General features: G+C 44.7%; 1 protein-coding gene across 7 annotated transcripts in view; it reads left to right on the top strand.

Annotated features, from left to right (window-relative positions):
* The window catches only part of LAMA2 (laminin subunit alpha 2), a 3,858,378-nt gene that overhangs the window by 2,043,300 nt on the left and 1,797,664 nt on the right, over window positions 1-17,414 (top strand). The gene's annotated exons all lie outside the window — the stretch shown is intronic.

The following is a 17,414-nucleotide window of genomic DNA, read 5'->3' as shown; positions in this document are numbered from 1 at the left end:
TTCAATTTAGATTGAGTCCCATATGTCACAGAGCGACGTGTGTACAGATGACAGGCGCACAGACTTATTCCTCACTCAGTATGTTAACACATTTGATGTAGGACCTGCCCATAAGGTAGGCAGTGGAGATTGCTGCTCACAGATAATTTACACAGAGCACTACAGTGAAAAAGGCACTGTGTGGGAGTCTCACCCCACAGCATAGCTCAAAATCACAGGTAAAACCTACTTTGCTCCTCTTCTGAGTTTGGCATTAGGTATCAATGAACTGCTGGCTAAAGCATGTGGAGAGAAAGACGTTTTTAAATTAATAGCATTGCTGTATAAGGCACCGTCCGAAATTATATGTTTGGGTATTTGAGATATATCAGCCGCATTTGCTTGTCACAAAGGGTGTGTTGATGATTTATGTTTATTTATCATTTACTTACAGAAGTTAATTCTTTAGTGCGCACCTAGTCGCAGGTGTGACAAAAATGTCACCATTTACCAAAGTACAGTGACATTAGCCACTGACAGCGATCACGTACAGTAATAATGTCCACAGCTACAGTAGTATCTAGATTGGCAAGTGTAATTTAAAAAGATGGGTTTATTTGGCCTTTCAAAATGATAGGAGTTTAGGGGTCAGTCTTAGGTTCTTTGAGAGTTAATTCTAATTTCTTGGAAATGGCAAAGAGGATGCCTTTTTCAGTGTCTTTATAGCTCTTGCTTTTGGCGGTTCCCGTAGGATGATGGATTTGGCCCTAGTCTTCCTCACACCTCCTGAGGGGCATAGTTTGCTTTTCATGTATATGGGGGGGGGGGGGGGGGGGGTGTCGAGATATGACAGTTTGAGCATGATTACGATGTAGGTCGGAAAGCCTCCGGTGATAGTAAATACAGTTTCCACCTTTACGGACTTCCCCCAAAAAACCTTTTGCTGAGATGTCCGGAATTAACAACAGATTTTATATTGGTGTCCAACCTTCTTAACGAAAGCTGTAATCATGTAGAAGCCCAATTTCGGAGCTTTAGTGACCACACTATTTTAACTTGTGAGATACTTCTGACTCCTGGGGAAGTGACTAAACAACAGGTAATAGGACTCCCAGTACTATCTAGGAGAAACGGTTCTCAACTTAAGTGGGCCCAAATTGATAAACTTAAGCTGATCCCCGAAATAATGAGGAAGACTTATGATAACATCAGTAGCTGCCTGCATGCAGAAAACTCTGCCTTATCCCTGGTATCACCTTTCACAAAATGGTTAGAACATATAAAGAGTGCACTTACCCGGAACATTTCAGTTAAAACCGCAAAGAGAAAGGGCTTGCTTGATTTGCCCAGCCTAAAATATAGGATGGCCCTCATCAAAGCCCTGGGAATACAACCCAGAAACCCAGCTCAAATTGCCACACTTCATAGCGAATACAAATTGGCCAGAAGAAACAGGGAGAGGATAATGAGGGAGGAGACCTGGGCTAAACTGGAGCTCGCATCAACAACGGGCAACAACAAAGAGTTCTGGAAGGTAATAAACACACCCTATTTTAAGACTGCAAGCTACCCTACTTTAGACAATAACGTAGAAGAAGAGGAATGGATGGCCCATTTTGTAAACATATGTCCCCCATCCACTCCCCCTGCCTTACCTTCCAGTAGTACATGTACTAGCACCCAGGATAATCTATCCTTCTCACTTACAGAAGTGAGTACCGGGAAAGCTCCAGTCCCCGATGGGGTCCCGATGGACTTTTGCCAGGAGAATAAGGATCTGTGGACCCCTTATTGACTAACGTGTTTAACAAGACAACCTTAGTAGGCCCTCCCTTTCTCCTGGAAAACGAATATAATAGTCCTGATTCATAAAAAAGGTGATAAGGGAAACCCCAAGAACTACAGGCCAATTTCGCTCATAGATACCACAGCTAAATTTATGGGCCACCTCCTTTTATATAGGCTTGAGACCTGGGCGGAGGATAGAAATATCCTAATGCAGCCACAGTACAGTTTCCAGTGGGGAAAGGACACAGTAGACCAGTGCCTGAATCTTTTAATAATTATGGACAAATATACCAGAGCAAAGGGTAGTCAAATCTACCTCTCATTCATAGATTTATCTGCAGCATTCGACTTCCCATCACAATCTCTGGTTCATAATGGAGGAGATGGGGGTCAACCAGGTCATAATTGACTTCATTAGCCACTTGTATTCTGATGCCTCTTCACTGGAAGAACATGGAATTCAGCCCCCTTTGAAGATCTCAAGGAGGGTACGACAAGGTTGCGTCCTTGCACCGGTTCTCTTTTCCTTTTACACAAATGGCTTTGAAAACACTTGCAGTCGCAACCCTGGATGTTCCTGGATCTGACTCCCATCAGTTACCAATTCTGACCTATGATGACGATGCCGTACTGGTGGCCTGAACTGGGTTAGGTCTCCAACGTCTCATGTCAGCCTATGCAGTTTTTAAGCATTCACTGGACCTAAAACTTAATCAGTGGAAATCTTTCATAATTGTTGCAGGGCAGAGGGAGCGAGACGAAACACCCTATTTCCACATGGATTCGGAGAAAATTGAGGTGGTTTTGTTCTTCACTTACCTTTAGGTACTTTTTGACAAAAACCAAATGTGGTCACAGCTAGTCGACGGAAGGGCCATGGGTTTTGAGAGAAGCCTAACAGCGATAAAATCCTTCGCTAATAGGCTGGGTGCAAAACCATTAGTCCCAATTAAAAAGATTTACCACGCCAAGACTAAATCAGCGGCAACGTATGAGGCCGGTGTATGGGGTATGGCACCTATCAACTCTCTTCAAATCATTGAGAACAAAGTTTTTAAATCATTAGCCTCTCTCCCACAATCCTAATCTAGTTATGTCTTCCATACAGAACTGGGTCTATCATATATTACTGATTCCATTATATTATCCCCGCTCCTACTGTGGCTCTCCATATGGCGCAGGGACACGGTGCCCCTCACACAAAATTTTATAAGAGACATCTTAAAATTGGAGAACTATACTAGGATCAAATGGCTGAACTATGTTAAAATGGAATTGACCAGCCATTGGGCTGAAAGGCATTTTTAAGGATCCAATGCCCACATGTATCAAGCATTTTTGGAGTCGCAAACGGTGCGATTCCTTAAAATCGGGCGTTTGCGATTCCAAAAATGCATTTTGAGATGCATCATTTGTTTTTGTAGAAAATCGCTAATTTTGCGATTTTCTAAAATGCGATTGCATTTAGGGAATCGCAATTTTGCGATTCCTTAAATGCAATGCATCATTCTTAAAAAAATTGCGAATTTGGAGATTGCAAGTGCAAATTACCACGAGGTTGAACCTCGTGGTAATTTGCAAAAAATGTTTAAAATGCTCAAATTAGCATTTTAAACACTGTCATGTTACAGACACACATGTCCTTAGGACATGTGTGTGTGAAACATCCATTTTAAAATACATTTCAGGGGTGCAGGGGGGGTCCTTTGGACCCCCCCTGCACCCATGGAATGCATCAACATTTTGCGAATTCCAATTTGCGAATTCGCAATTACCATTGATTCCTATGGGCCTTTTGGCCCATAGGAATCAATGGGAATTGCGAAATCACAAATTGGAATTCGCATAATATTTGCGATTCGGTAAAAATTGCGGTTTTTACCCAATCGCAAATATTATGCACTTTCAATAATGCATCCCGTTTTGCGATTCCTTATTTGCGATTCGGTAAAAATCGCAAATTTGGAATCGCAAAACGGGAGTATGATGCATGTGGGCACAACTGTCTGTAGAAAGACGTCTATGTAGAGGTTGGTCGATACATTTATGCGGCGGCCCCGATATATGCGCAGGGAGAGGAACCATTGGAAACAGTTGATCCTGTTGTACCAAGTAACTCCACCTTTCTCAGAGGGAGGATACTTTTACCTAGCAGATATTCCTATATCGCACCACAAAATCATTCTATTAAGATTCCGCTTGAACTTGATACCACTGATGCTAGGGTACCTCGGGGACAAGTTTCATGCAATCTGAATTGACAATGTGCCCTTGCGATACCCAATCCCCCCGAAATGACCTCCATTTATTATTTTTCAGTGGTTTTCATGAGCAGGAAAGAAAGAAATTAATTGTCCCAATTTTAAAGTGGTATCATTTTAAACTATGTCGGGTTGCATTATACTTTTAAAAAAACTCTGTCCAACCCTTTTGTCTGCTTTTCAGTAGTGTCTTTGTATGGGTATGTATTAAAAAAAGGAAACAAGTGGGCCCATAACTAGGAGTTGAACTTTCTTATCTTTTATTTTGATACACTCCGACATTTATTAACTGATATTTTAACCTGCATTTTAAATGGAAATGAGTGTATATGCACGGAATGCTTAATGAATTTGATTGCTCACTTTTTTACCAACAGGAAGTGGGACTCAATGTTAACTGTTGCTGTATATGTATTCTTGTTTATATGTACTTTTATGATCTTAATTGGAAAAAAATCGAAAAAACTTTCTGAAGTAAAGTAAAGATAAGTTGGAATTCTATGCAAAAGCTATACTCTTTTTATGATAATATTGTGTCTAATTGCTTAAAGTGCTACATAGATGGCAGTATAATCCTGAAGAAAAAAACATTGTTTAGATCCACTTTTTAAGCAGAGTCCTCTGGACAGAGGAAGGCAAAGCAACCGCGAAATACTTGGGGGCCCATTAGGATTTTGGGCGGATCGCCACCGCCATGCAGTCAGTGGTGATCCGCCTGACATCCTTGTCCGCCCGCCACCCATTTCCCCCCGCCATATTATTCAATTTCAATTGATAACTTTTTTTCGGTCAAAGACCATAAAAGTGCACATAAAATACAAACCAGCACAAATTCTTAAAACAATAAATAATCATTATACATTTAAGAAGAGAATTAAACTGTGAGTTATCAATGAAAAAGAGCGATAAAATTGAATAATTGCTAACCTATTAGGTTAAAAATGTTTGTCTCCTACGCCACATACTGAATAGGTAACGAGATACAGCAAACACAATGGGGGGATGGATGTCATAAGTTAATATTCTACATGCCTGGATAAAATGCAGTAATTTAAGGTTCTTACATATTGGAATCAGCCAACAATTTCTAATTGTAGAATAAGCAGGACAAAAGAACAAAACATGTGGTACATTTTCAGTTTTGTAGTCACAGGCAGGGCAACCTTCAGTATTAGTTTTGGACCATTTGGTTGTAAAAGACCTAATGGGTAAAGTGCCATGCCTTAACTGAAGATACAACTTTCTAGCAAGAGGGGGTTCAATTACATCCATGAATTCCTCGAATTTGGGTTCCGATTTAACTAAGAGGAACTCAGACGTTAGCCTGCCCACAGTTGCAGAGCACAGAAATGTTTGAAGATTCTGCTTACGTATCAGAGCATGGAGTTCTCGTTTTGGTATCCCAGGGCAAAAAGTCTCAGGTTTTTCCCACAGGTCCGGGAGACCCAACCGGATACTGCCTGCCCTAATATACTCCAACCACGGTATCTTTTTGCATTTAAGAGAAATCTAGATCTCGGATAGTTCTGCTCTGTAGGCGGACAATTCTGGGACTGACCACAGCCTCTTCCAGTACATAGTTGGTCTTGCACTCGCAATTTCCTCTATTGGCTCCATCCCAAGGTCCATTCTAAGGGGGGTCAAGGGTGTACTAGCCGGTAATCCAACTAGATTCCTCATAAAGGTTTGTTCCACCCTTGAAAGGGTCGATATATGTTTGTGCCCCCAAAGCTCTGCCCCATAGATTACTGCAGTTTTAGCCTGGCGACAGTATATTTCTAGAGCCGGGGACACCAGCTTAAATGTTGACCCCTTAACTACTTTACTAATACCCCCAGCTAGCTGTGATAGTTTTAGTACCGACTTGGCAATCTGTGTGTTCCACTCAAAGTTCTCTGTAAGGGTTACACCCAAGTAAACAAATATCTCAACCCTCTCAAGGGGAATACCATGTAGGACCGGGTTTGGGCGTGTCTGCTTCGGGGGATTGAATATCATAAACTTTGTTTTTTCCAGATTGATTTCCAATCCCCGGAGCCCGCAGAACTCTACAAAGCCATCAAGTGTTTTTTGGATGCCCGACGATGTTTTAGAAAACAAGAGTGTCGTCTGCAAACATCAGAGCAGACACCCTCCCCGTGGCCAGTTTGGGGGCATCATTGTCTACCACACCGTTCAGATGGTCCACAAGCCCATTAATATAAAGGCTGAATAACGTGGGAGCCAATATGCACCCTTGGCGAACCCCTTTTTGGACAGGAAATTGGTCCGTAAGATCGCCATGCCTACCACACCTAACCTGGGCATAGTTATTTGTATGGAGCCTAGACAGAATAGACAGCAGATAAGACGGAAGTCCTAGGTCTGCCAGAACCTTCCACAATTTCGCTCGAGGAACTAGATCGAAAGCTGCCCGCAGGTCCACGAACACAAGGTAGAGGCTGCCACCCTCCACCTTTGCTACCTTCCAGTACAGGACCTGCAAGCGAAATATCTGATCTAAGGTGAAAGTGCTGGACCTAAAGCCTGCCTGGAATGTAGTTAGAATCTCATTCTCGTCAATCCACCCAAGAATCCTGTCAAGAATAATCCTCCCCATTAGCTTTTGTGATGTATCAATTAAGCTAATTGGTCTATAGTTCGAGGGGGTAAGCGGACAACCCTTTTTAAGGATTAGCACAATCTCAGCCCCCAGCCAAGTAGGGGGCAAATCGGCACCCTGAAGAACCCCGTTAAATAAAACGACCAGGTAAGGTGCCCAAATTTTGGACTGTGTTCGGAACAGATCCCCTGGCAATTTATCTAACCCTGGGGCCTTGTTGGGAAGCAGTTTACCTATTGCTGCCTCAACCTCTCTCAGTGTAAAAAATTCAACCTGGGGGTGGAGACTGGGGACTGTAGTCATCCTTCCACACTCTTCAGGCCCAGGAACATTTAGGATTTGTTGGAATTCAGAAATGTCACAAGTTAAGGTGTCAGTCTCAGGGATTCCGTATAGACCACCAAAGTGCCTTTCCCAAATTTTCGGAGCAATATTAGGGCCAGGCACAGGGTTGAGGCCGTGAAGGCCGGTTGCAACAATAGACCAGAATTATTTAGAGACCCTAAAAGTAAGTGCAGCTCCCAACTCCTCCCACAGGAGAACCTCCCGTTCCCTCTTAGCCTCACAAATTGCCTTCTTGTACAGAGTACGTTGAAGCTTAATGGCTCCAACGTCATTGGTTTTTAATACAGATAGAAAGGCTTTTTTGGACTTACGGCATGTGGTGTTAAACCACGAGTGCTTATTGGCCCGGGGCTGGCTAATCTTTACCAAAGGGCAAAGGGCATCCTTTAAAGTGGCCACCAATTGGTTATGTATATCAGTGGCCCTTCCCATACAATCAGGATCCCCATTTCACCAATAAATGGGATTGCGGTCTCATACAAGTTAGCAAGTTTGCTCGGGGAATCCTGGAAGTCTGGCCATTTAACCCTTCGCCTACAGTAGGTGATTGTAAGTAAATGTGGAGCACTTTTTTGGGGAGGTGGTGGATTATTTAACCCAAAACTCCCCGGTTTGAGAGAAAGAACTAAAGCATTGTGGTCGCTATCATACCTGTCAACAACCCTAAACTCATGCAACCTATCCCAGTACCTGGCTTCCATGAATATGTAGTCAATCACAGAAGTCTGGTTTGGTCGATTGAAGGTAATTCTCCCAGGCCTATCAGGCTCCACCCTCCCATTGCAAGCTCGTAATGAAGTGACTAGCGCTAGTGACTGCAGTTGTAGAACAAGTGGGGTCCAAACCTTGACCTGGGCAATCAGCGGATCCGGGATAGACCACAGCAAATCAACTTCATCTGGATCACCCAGACTCGGGTCCACAAGAGGCTCAAAGTGGCAATTGAAATCTCCACACAAGATAATCACAGTGGAAGAATCAATTGTCTGAATAAATTTTAATAAAGTTTCTATAGCCTCGGACTCCAAGCCCCGCCTAACTGGCCTTGAGTATACGTTAATCAAAGCTATCTTTTGCCTATTTTGCGGGGTTAGAAGTACGCACTGAACATCTAGAGAGTTAGTATTAATATGCGTTGCCTGGACCCCCAAATGAGTGCCAACCCAGATGGACAACCCACCCGATGGCCTTCCACGACCGCCCATAGTTGCTAAGACGTTAAAAGTTGCAAAACCAGGCACTATACTTTCTTTTAACGCCCAGGTTTCCTGTAGCATGCAGATATCATGTAAGGACATGAAGGAACCCCAAGCTGGAATGGGCAGTTTACTCTTCAATCCCGCCACATTCCAGGAAAGAATTTTAATTTGTGAGTCGGCTGAACCTTGCTCAATCGATACACAATCCCAAGGACCCGAGGGTTCACTGATTGCATTAGTATTCATATCCACCATTTCCTCTATCTCACCGCTTAATGTAAATCGGTCCGCAAGAGGAATAGTGGATGGAGGCTGAGATGCCTGTTCCGATGCCAGGAATTTGGCTATGGTACTATAATTTGCAAGTGCCCCAGTTTCTTCAGCAGTGGGCAGAGGACTACCGGGGAACCCAATCTGTCAATCACAGTCATCAATGCCTGAAAGGGCGTTGAATCTGTTCGTCACCTCCAATGGCGTGAGCGGACCCGATGGGTCTGTCCACCTAGTTCTATATTGCCTAGATGGAACAGTATCCCCCCCAAATACTCTATCAGGGGCCGTAGAGTTGGATACATGGGGCATATAACTTTTTTTAAGGGGTATGGGACGATTAAATTGGTGACAGGCTAGAGCCCCAGGATGCATTGTGGGAACCACTAGGGCTCTTGGGTAGAAATACGTCAAATCATTAGGAATGATAGAATTGCTACCATTACCTGGGAACCAGCCTAAAATGTGTCTTACAGCTCCATGATCTCTGAAATTAACAACAATAATCTCCCCCTCAATGTCCTTAATTATGTTTCCCAACCAAGGGAGACGCCGAACGTGCAGAATCTCACCATTTATATTATGGGGGAGTGGTCTATGCTGGCTAAGCCAGTGCATGACTTTATGTTTTAACTGAAAGAAGCCCTCCCTTTTACCCTCTACCAGTGTTGGAACTCCCGTAAGGACCACCACAAACGGTACCGCTTCTGGAGGCAATTCCACTGGGCGTCCCTTAGGCTTCTCTGCCCTAACTGGGCTATTACCACTCCTCCCATCTTGTACAATTCCTGGATGGGCTATTCTATTTCCCAGCTGGACCTCTCTAACAACTTTCTGCACCGATTTGTGTACAAGTTTAGGAGGGGTAGCCCTCTGTTGTTCACAGGTGGTTGGTTTGGTGATTTTAGTAACCTCCTTATGAGAGTTAGGGTATGGAGGTAATGCAGAAGTTGAACATGGCAGTGCCGGCTTCCCTAGGTCCTTAATTAGCCCTGTATTTATACTGATTGCCTGCTCTAGGATCCCCAACCTTTGCTACATATTTTTTAGTCTTTTTATAATCGGAAGTGTAAAAGATCTAATTAGCTGTTCCATGCTTCCTAGTAAAGCAGGACACGATGTTTAGTTTACCGGGAGTTGTGGTGGAATAACTAAGCCTACTGTGTTGACTACCTTTGGTGTGGGGGTTTTAGAGGTTTTACCAAAATCAGCATGACTAATCTTGGTTCTCTGTGGATCACTCCTCCTCTTTCTCCTTTTCCTTGGCGGTGAACCCTGAACTTTGGGTTTTTTAGCCTTTTTTTGAATTACCTCTACTACTAGTGGGGGCGGCTCAGAAAGTGCTTCTACCACTACAATTGAATTGGTAAGGAAGGGTGAGGTGTTAGTTGGCTGGACATTGGACATATCGGATGAAGGAGTTGTCTCACGAAATAGCCTAGGGATGCTATCTGAATGCGATGTATCGGGGTCCTCATTTAAAGTAAGTGAAGTCATATGTACTGATATAGCTGACCCGCTGGGAATCTGGGGAAGAGCGACTGCCTTTGATAGATTCAACCGAGCGGCGATGCTCAGCCCGGCGCTCGGCTAGTGCACGCTCCCTATCAGTATCTAGAGATACCCTAGGAAATAGCTGTCCAGAGTTCTTCTATTTGGCCCCCTTACTAGCATAGGTGTGCCTTTAATGGGGCTCAAAGCCATGGTGCACTTCAGAGATAGACACAATCAATCCCAACCGAGGCCAAAGAGAATGGGCCTGACCCGACCTCCTCTGGCCTCCGAGGGCCACAGAGGGCCCGCCCTTTGCCCGGGCTTAGCCCGGCGCAGTCCCGCGCACGTCCCGCGATGCGGGAGAGAGTCTTCCTTATCAAGCGCCTCCAGGCGCGGATGTCCGGTGTAGCAGCTGTGCCGCTATGAGACCGATGGCAAAACCGGAGCAGAGGGAGCAGTGAGTCGCAGCCCAGGTAGGGCAGTAATGAGCCTAGCGGGGTCAGCGTGGGTCCCGGGGCTGTAGCAGTTCCATATTATTATGGCGGGGAGGACCGCGCCGGACAGAAACACCGTCCGCCGCTTTTCCTTGCGGCCGGGGCGGAAAAGGGTTCATATGGTGGCGGTGTCTATCAGATACGGCCAGCCATATTAGGATGGGCGTTATCCGATGCTTTTCCATGGCGGCAATGCCGCATCGGAAAAGCATGCAGTCTTCACTTTGGGGGCCCGTTGCAGGCCCCCATGGTGAAGGCGAGGTGGGGGGTGCACATGGGGGGTACCTGTGGTACCCCCCTGTATTTGCATACACAATGCGGCAGGCACAGCGTGGTGCCTGCCGCTTTGTGTATGCAAATGCATGCCATGCATTTATAACATTGCGGCGGGTGCTAGTGTAAACACCGCCCGCCGCAATCTTATAAATGCATGATGCGCCCGCCAGTGTGGCGGGCGCATCATAATATGCATGGCGGGACCGCCGCTCAGCTCGCGGGCGGTCCCGTTTTCTGCGAGGATGGTGGACGGGCAAAGTCCACCCGCCATCCTAATGGGGACCATAATGTTGTAGAATGAGCTGGCAGAGTTGCATACAATCCATGCATGAATGTTCTAGTCCATCAAATGCAAAACAAATTAATTGTGTTTCTCATATAAATGTGGTGTTACTTTATTTGAGGTGTGGCCAATTTGGATAGGGCATATTTTATGTTATCATAAAATATGAAAATGAGGCGGGAGCGGCATGGAGTGAAGATCTGCAGTCCTTCCGATTGACCTCTCATTGTGACCTTGGCCCCGAGATCAGCTGAAATAACTAAAGGCAGTAGTCAGAGTGATGAGAAGAGGCACGCAGCCACGGGGTAAAAATACATTTAACAGCCAGGAACACCCCAAGCGCAACCACTCTGGCGAGTGTTGAGCCCACTCCCAATGTTTGTTCACTTAGTGCATGACGATCTGCAGCTACGGGAGGAGGAGGAGTTTTGCCTCTGACCTTCCGGCACCTGGAGCCACGGCTGGGTTGGGAGCCGCCAACCCTGTAAACGCCGTCGCAGAAGGTCGGGTGACCGGGAGACCGAAATACAGGAGCGTTCAGGCGGGACCCGCAGCACAGCCAGGAACGGGCGCAGGAGCTAAGAGCTGGGTTAGAGTGGGTCCGTCTTTGTTGACTCACTCACCTGCTCACCGCTTGCATTCACTTCTCCACCGCCCGGCACCGCTTACTCTTCCCACACTTGGAGGGGGCACAGAAGCCCACGAAAACACATGAGAGGGTACTGAGCCACGTTTGCACTAGAGGCCAGCAGTTGGTGGATACAGATAAGGCTTCGGAAGATTTCTTAAGTTGTGAGGGTGTACCAAAGCTTCACCCAGTTGCATATAGCATAACATTTTAATGGATATAGAACTGAACGAGGTCTGTGCTGACCCAACAACAATATGAGAGTCAATGCTGATTTACTCACCACAACCTTTGAGTCTTGCCCTGAATTGGTCTATGGAGACCGCAACGCTCCTTTAAAAAAAAAAAAATATTTCACACTCGTGGCTGTGAAATCCCTTTTGCTATCTTACCGGACCACAACTTCCAGAATTCCATCTGTGGCACACGGCCACCTACGCAAGCAGGAGGCGCTTGAAAGGGCGGCCACAGACTCCTGCAGCAGGACGTGCCCGAGTGAAGCCGTCCGAGACTGGTAGAGGCTGGGCTGTGTCCAGACCCCTAAGAACTGGGACTGGGACTTGAAAACGGAGGTATTTGATCCTATATGCGGCTCGTATCTTGACTTGACTTGTAGCCCCTATTCTATTTGCCCTCCTTTTTTGACTGCATTTTGACCTGATCATGAGTAAATGGAAAAACACTACAGGGCAGGAGGTGGTGGGGACATTAGACATGTTCCTTTTAAGAGCTGAGTCAGTTCTGATACACGAGATCTAGCTGACGGAACGCAGGCTTTCGTTAGAACCCCAGCCGTCACTAAACAAGTTAACAAAGATTGCTCCCACTGTTAATCCTATTCAGCCTGATAACGTTATGGTTCCCCAAGAAACCTTAGACTTAGACACTGTCACAGACATTGCTATAGAACATACCGCTTTGTCAGAGCCATATAGCGTAGGTAACAACTCTACAACAATAGCCTTAGGGCAGGAAACTGACATCGGGCATAACTCTAGCCAGGAACCTCCCATTAAGAAGAGGAAGGGTAGGGGCGCACAGACAACATCTCAAAAGGTAGTTAGCCCGAGAATAACTAGGCGTAAGGGTAAAAATACTGGCCCCATCAGTCAACAGCAATTAAGGGTAACACACAGCATAACATCGCTGACTCCCTATGAGGATTTCTGGAAGAGAATGGAGACAAAGATGTCAGTTCTGTTGGACCCTCTGGCTCAGAAATTGGCCCTAATTGAAGATAGGCTCATGAAATTGGAGGGGAGCGTTACAGATATCAGTTCCGATATCAATATGATAGCCAAAGGAAGGGAGACTGGGACTATCATGGGACCTCCAGGAGCTAATCTCCTTGTAAGCAATCATGGGTCTGGGCGATCTAGTAATCAGCAGCTAAGCTCAACTGCCGTACTAAATAGTGACCTAACTAGAGCCCAGGCGCAGAGTCAACTCACCACACAAAGACCTCAGCCCCCTGTACCCTTGTTGTTAAACAGCTGCCTTGTGGTGGATTAATCCATGGTAGTGAGCAGGGACCTATACCCTCCACAATGGCTCCCCTAACAATTAGTGGAGGTTCTACCTCGAGACAGGGAACGGGACCATTTGTAACTAAAAACACTTCTGGCTATAATTATGGTATTCAAACTAACCTAAATGTGTTTTTGAACCTTCCCCCAGAAGCCACCCCATATACGATTGTATTAGCCAACGTGCCAGCCCTTCCTCAAAATGGTGTGGAACACTGGTCCACCCTAAGAACAGATCATTACATCTTCTATCTAACAGGACTGGGATGACTGATATTCTTTTTACAGAATTTAAAATGGTGCAGCGCATATCCTGGGTTGGTAAATCACCGAAGAAGATGGAGGAAGACTGTGTGGTGCTAACCTTTAGATCCCCCAGTTTAGTACAGTCTATCCTTAACATAGCAGGGACACAGTTTATTTCCACACATAATATTAGTATACTGCCTTTGGGATCTTTTACCAACCATACAGCTTCCCTGGAAGATTCCAGAAGAATAGCCCCTTGGTGGAACGATACCCAAGTAAAGATTGGTGCAGCTACTCCAACTCAGTTTTAAATCGCTATGGTGTTTTGGGTACGATAGATGAACAAGATTGACTTGAACACTCTATAAGTCTCACTAGGGGAAAAAATCGGTGCCAAGTTAATATGCACAACGGCTTAAATCACATAATTGAGGTAGATTCCTCTCCTTCTATCTCGGAGGCACAGGATATGGTCCCTAATAATTTAGCTAATAAGACCAGTAGCGAATATAAAACGATTAACACAACTGATCTGCCCACACTAAATGGAGATAATGGGGATAGTGAAGTTGTGCGCCAACTAAACATCCCTATTCATCAGATCATGGTAGAGAAATCATGCTGGGAAATAGTATCATGGAACATCGCTGGCCTGTTATCTAAATATTCAAACCCATTGTTTGGGGAATTTATTAGTACCTATTCCATTATATGCCTGCAGGAAAAATGGGCTAAGGAGCCAATCCATATTAACGGTTTTAAGGCATTGCATACCCCAGCCGTTGCAGGGCTCATGGGCAGAGCGAAAGGGGAATTAGGAACATATATCTCAAACAGGCTGGACCTGAAAAAGATAGTATTCCAGGCTGAGGAACACTACTATCAAGTAATTTTACTCCACGTTGATGATACCCATTGTATACTGCTTGTGAACCTCTACAATAACATACCGCCCCCGCTGGTGAAAGATGTTTTAACGCAACTATATAATAGTTTGCAATCCATACATGAAAAAAATCACAGAGACCTGATAATGATTTTGGTTGGGGATTTTAACTGTGTGCTATGTTCAAGTGCAGGAGGCAAAACTTGCGGTGTTGCATTAGAGGACGGTATGTGCCCACGCATTTTTGTCACTCCCCGCTGGGTGATCTGTATACTAGCCTGATTTTTAGTATGAATGTGGGCTTTGCAAATTATTTAATTAACAAACCTATACCCATGCCCACCACCTTCAATGGGAGGGGATTTCATTCTACCATAGATTACATTCTAATATCAAATAGTCATGCTTACAGAGTGAATATGTTTTATGTGGATGATGATTCCTTGAGTGATCATTTCCCGCTGAGCCTCGGAATCCTATCACCAATGAGCAAATTGAGCAGGCATGATCAATGAAACCAAATCCTCTTAGAAATCTCGCTTCATAAGACAAATGGTTATAGTAAAGTGATCGGCAAGTGTAGACCAGCCATTAACACCTGCCTGTATGAGTCTGCCTCCCCAGCTGGTATTCTTTCCTCCTTTGTGTCAATTTCTGAGGCCGTTAGAGACTCACTATCTGTCTCACTGAAGGAGAAAAAGAAATGCTGGGGTTGGTTTGTTAAAAAGTGCTCCAAGGCCTACTCGAAACTAAAAAGGGAACTACACAAGATTCCTAAAAATGTTGATAATGTAAGGATGGCTAGAAGGGAATATAGAACCGCCCTTAGAGAGCTCAAAGCTCCAGTTAGAAATGAAACCTGGGAATTGCTCTACAAAGCATCCCTGAGGGGAGACAGCTTGGCATTCTGGAGGGTGGTAAGAGCACCCTTCCTGAGTACGGGGGAGGGCCCATCGGTAGAGATTGCCATTGCTGAAAATGAATGGATTGAGCACTATTCGAGGGTGTATAATACAGATGAAGCCTCACCAAGAAACCCTGTGGGTGTTCACAGGGAACCTATTAGTAACCCGGAGGCCATGTACGCTGACCTTAATTTTACACTGGAGGAGGTGAATTGCACACTTTCTGCAAGCTCGGGGGGGGAAGGCACAGGGCCCTGATGGTGACCCCATAGACCTCTTTAAATTTGACATTGATCTGTGGGGACCGATTATCACACAGGTCTTAACAGCTAGCTGCGTTGCCCCTTTCCTGGAAACATGGGTGGGATCAACCATTATTCCAATTTTTAAAAAGGGGGATCGTCAGGACCCAAAGTGTTACTGGCCCATTCTTTACTAGATGCCCTGACAAAAGTGGCCGGTCGCATACTGTTGGAACGCTTGAATGACTGGGCTGAGGACAGCAACATTCTGTCCCACATTCAATATGGTTTTAGTGCAGGATTAGGTACTGTGGAGCAGAGCCTTAATTTATCTATCCTGAAGGGGAAATATATGCGAGTAAAAAAAGGCAGACTTTTCCTAGCCATTCTCGATTTAACGGCTGCTTTCAACTCTGAAAGGCATGAGGAACTGTGGGACATACTTGAACATCTAGGGGTAGATGTACAAATCATTCTCTACCTCAGACGCCTATATAGTGGTGCTAGGGCACAGGTACGTTTTGGGATTGGAGGAGATTGAACAGACCCCTTTCCCTTCAGAAAGGGGGTCAGTCAAGGGTGCGTCCTGGCCCCTTTTCTTTTTAATCTTTATACTAATGGTCTCTGCGCTGCCTTAATCAAGGATAATTTTGATTTCCCACAAATAGCCGCACGTCCCTTACCTGCACTTCTCTATGCAGATGATGCAGTTTTATTGTCACACACCCAAATAGGCTTACAGAGGGTTTTAAATAGTTTCACTCAGTTTATGGGCCAATTGAATCTTAAGGTCAATACCTCTAAGACATACATTATGAGATGTGGACCAGGGAGCCAAAAATGCAGGGATATGTTCCTGGAGGGTCAGCAAATAGAACATACCACTAATTTTGCATACCTGGGAATATTGTTTTACCGTTCTGATCGTTGGTCTCGTGCAATCTTGGCAAAAAAACTCACTCTGGCAAGATCAACAATGGCTCTTGCCAGCTTTGCAAAGAAATTGGGAAGGAGACCACCATGGGAGTTACTGCAGATTTACAAAGCAAAGTGTGCTTCTGCAGCTATGTATGTAGCAGCGGTTTGGGGTTTTGTGGATACACAGTCACTCCAGACAGTGGAAAATATTTTTGGGAGATATATTTTAGCCGTCCCCAATAGTACATCGGCATATGTATGCCACGCAGAGCTGGGTCTCCCATTTATTATAGACCTGATAAAAATGGAGTCTATCCTGCTTTGGCACAGAATATGGTCTAAACCGGTGACTGAACTAAACCAGGATATTTTAACTGACAGTATGAAACTAAAAGGAACTCTGTTGATCCCGTGGCTGAGATAATAAAAATTTTATGTCTGATCTTGGCCACCCAGAGTACTACAAATCTCCGGGTACGATGCAATCGATCACTAGAAAGGAACTAAAAAAACTGGGATTGCTTTTTTTTAGACTTTATAAAACTGGTTTCTGAGACCATAAAACCTTCTGTTCAGTACAACCAATTGATTCTATCTTCTTTTAGTATTCAGCCGTACTTATTGTCTGTACCTGGTGGCTTTGACAGATTACTAATAACTCATTTTAGATGCAATATCTATCACAGGCTCGTGAGTTTTCCCTATATGAATGATTGGTCACGAACCTTAGGCCCATGCCCATGTGATAACTGTTCAGATCAATCGACCATACATGTCTTTTTATTCTGCAAATTTTATAGCAGCTTAAGGAAAGTCTGGCTCTTCCCGATTATGAGGGAGTTGGGCCTGAGACAATGCCGTCCAGCCTTTCTCACACTGCACTTACTGGATGATAACCACAGGGCCTGGAGGATATGTATGTTTTTAAAGAAAGTACTTAGTCACAGGAAAACAATTGTACTGTAATCATTGATTGTAATATGCTCTTTTTTGTATGATGATTTTTAACTGTGTATACATTATTAAACTTTGTATAAATCCTCAATGTCTTTCTTATTGCTAATATGTA

This window comes from Lissotriton vulgaris, chromosome 6, assembly GCF_964263255.1.
Source record: "Lissotriton vulgaris chromosome 6, aLisVul1.2, whole genome shotgun sequence".
Classification (NCBI taxonomy): Eukaryota; Metazoa; Chordata; class Amphibia; order Caudata; family Salamandridae; genus Lissotriton; species Lissotriton vulgaris.
Note: the sequence above shows the minus strand (reverse complement) of the source record. Positions and strands in the feature narration are given on the sequence as shown.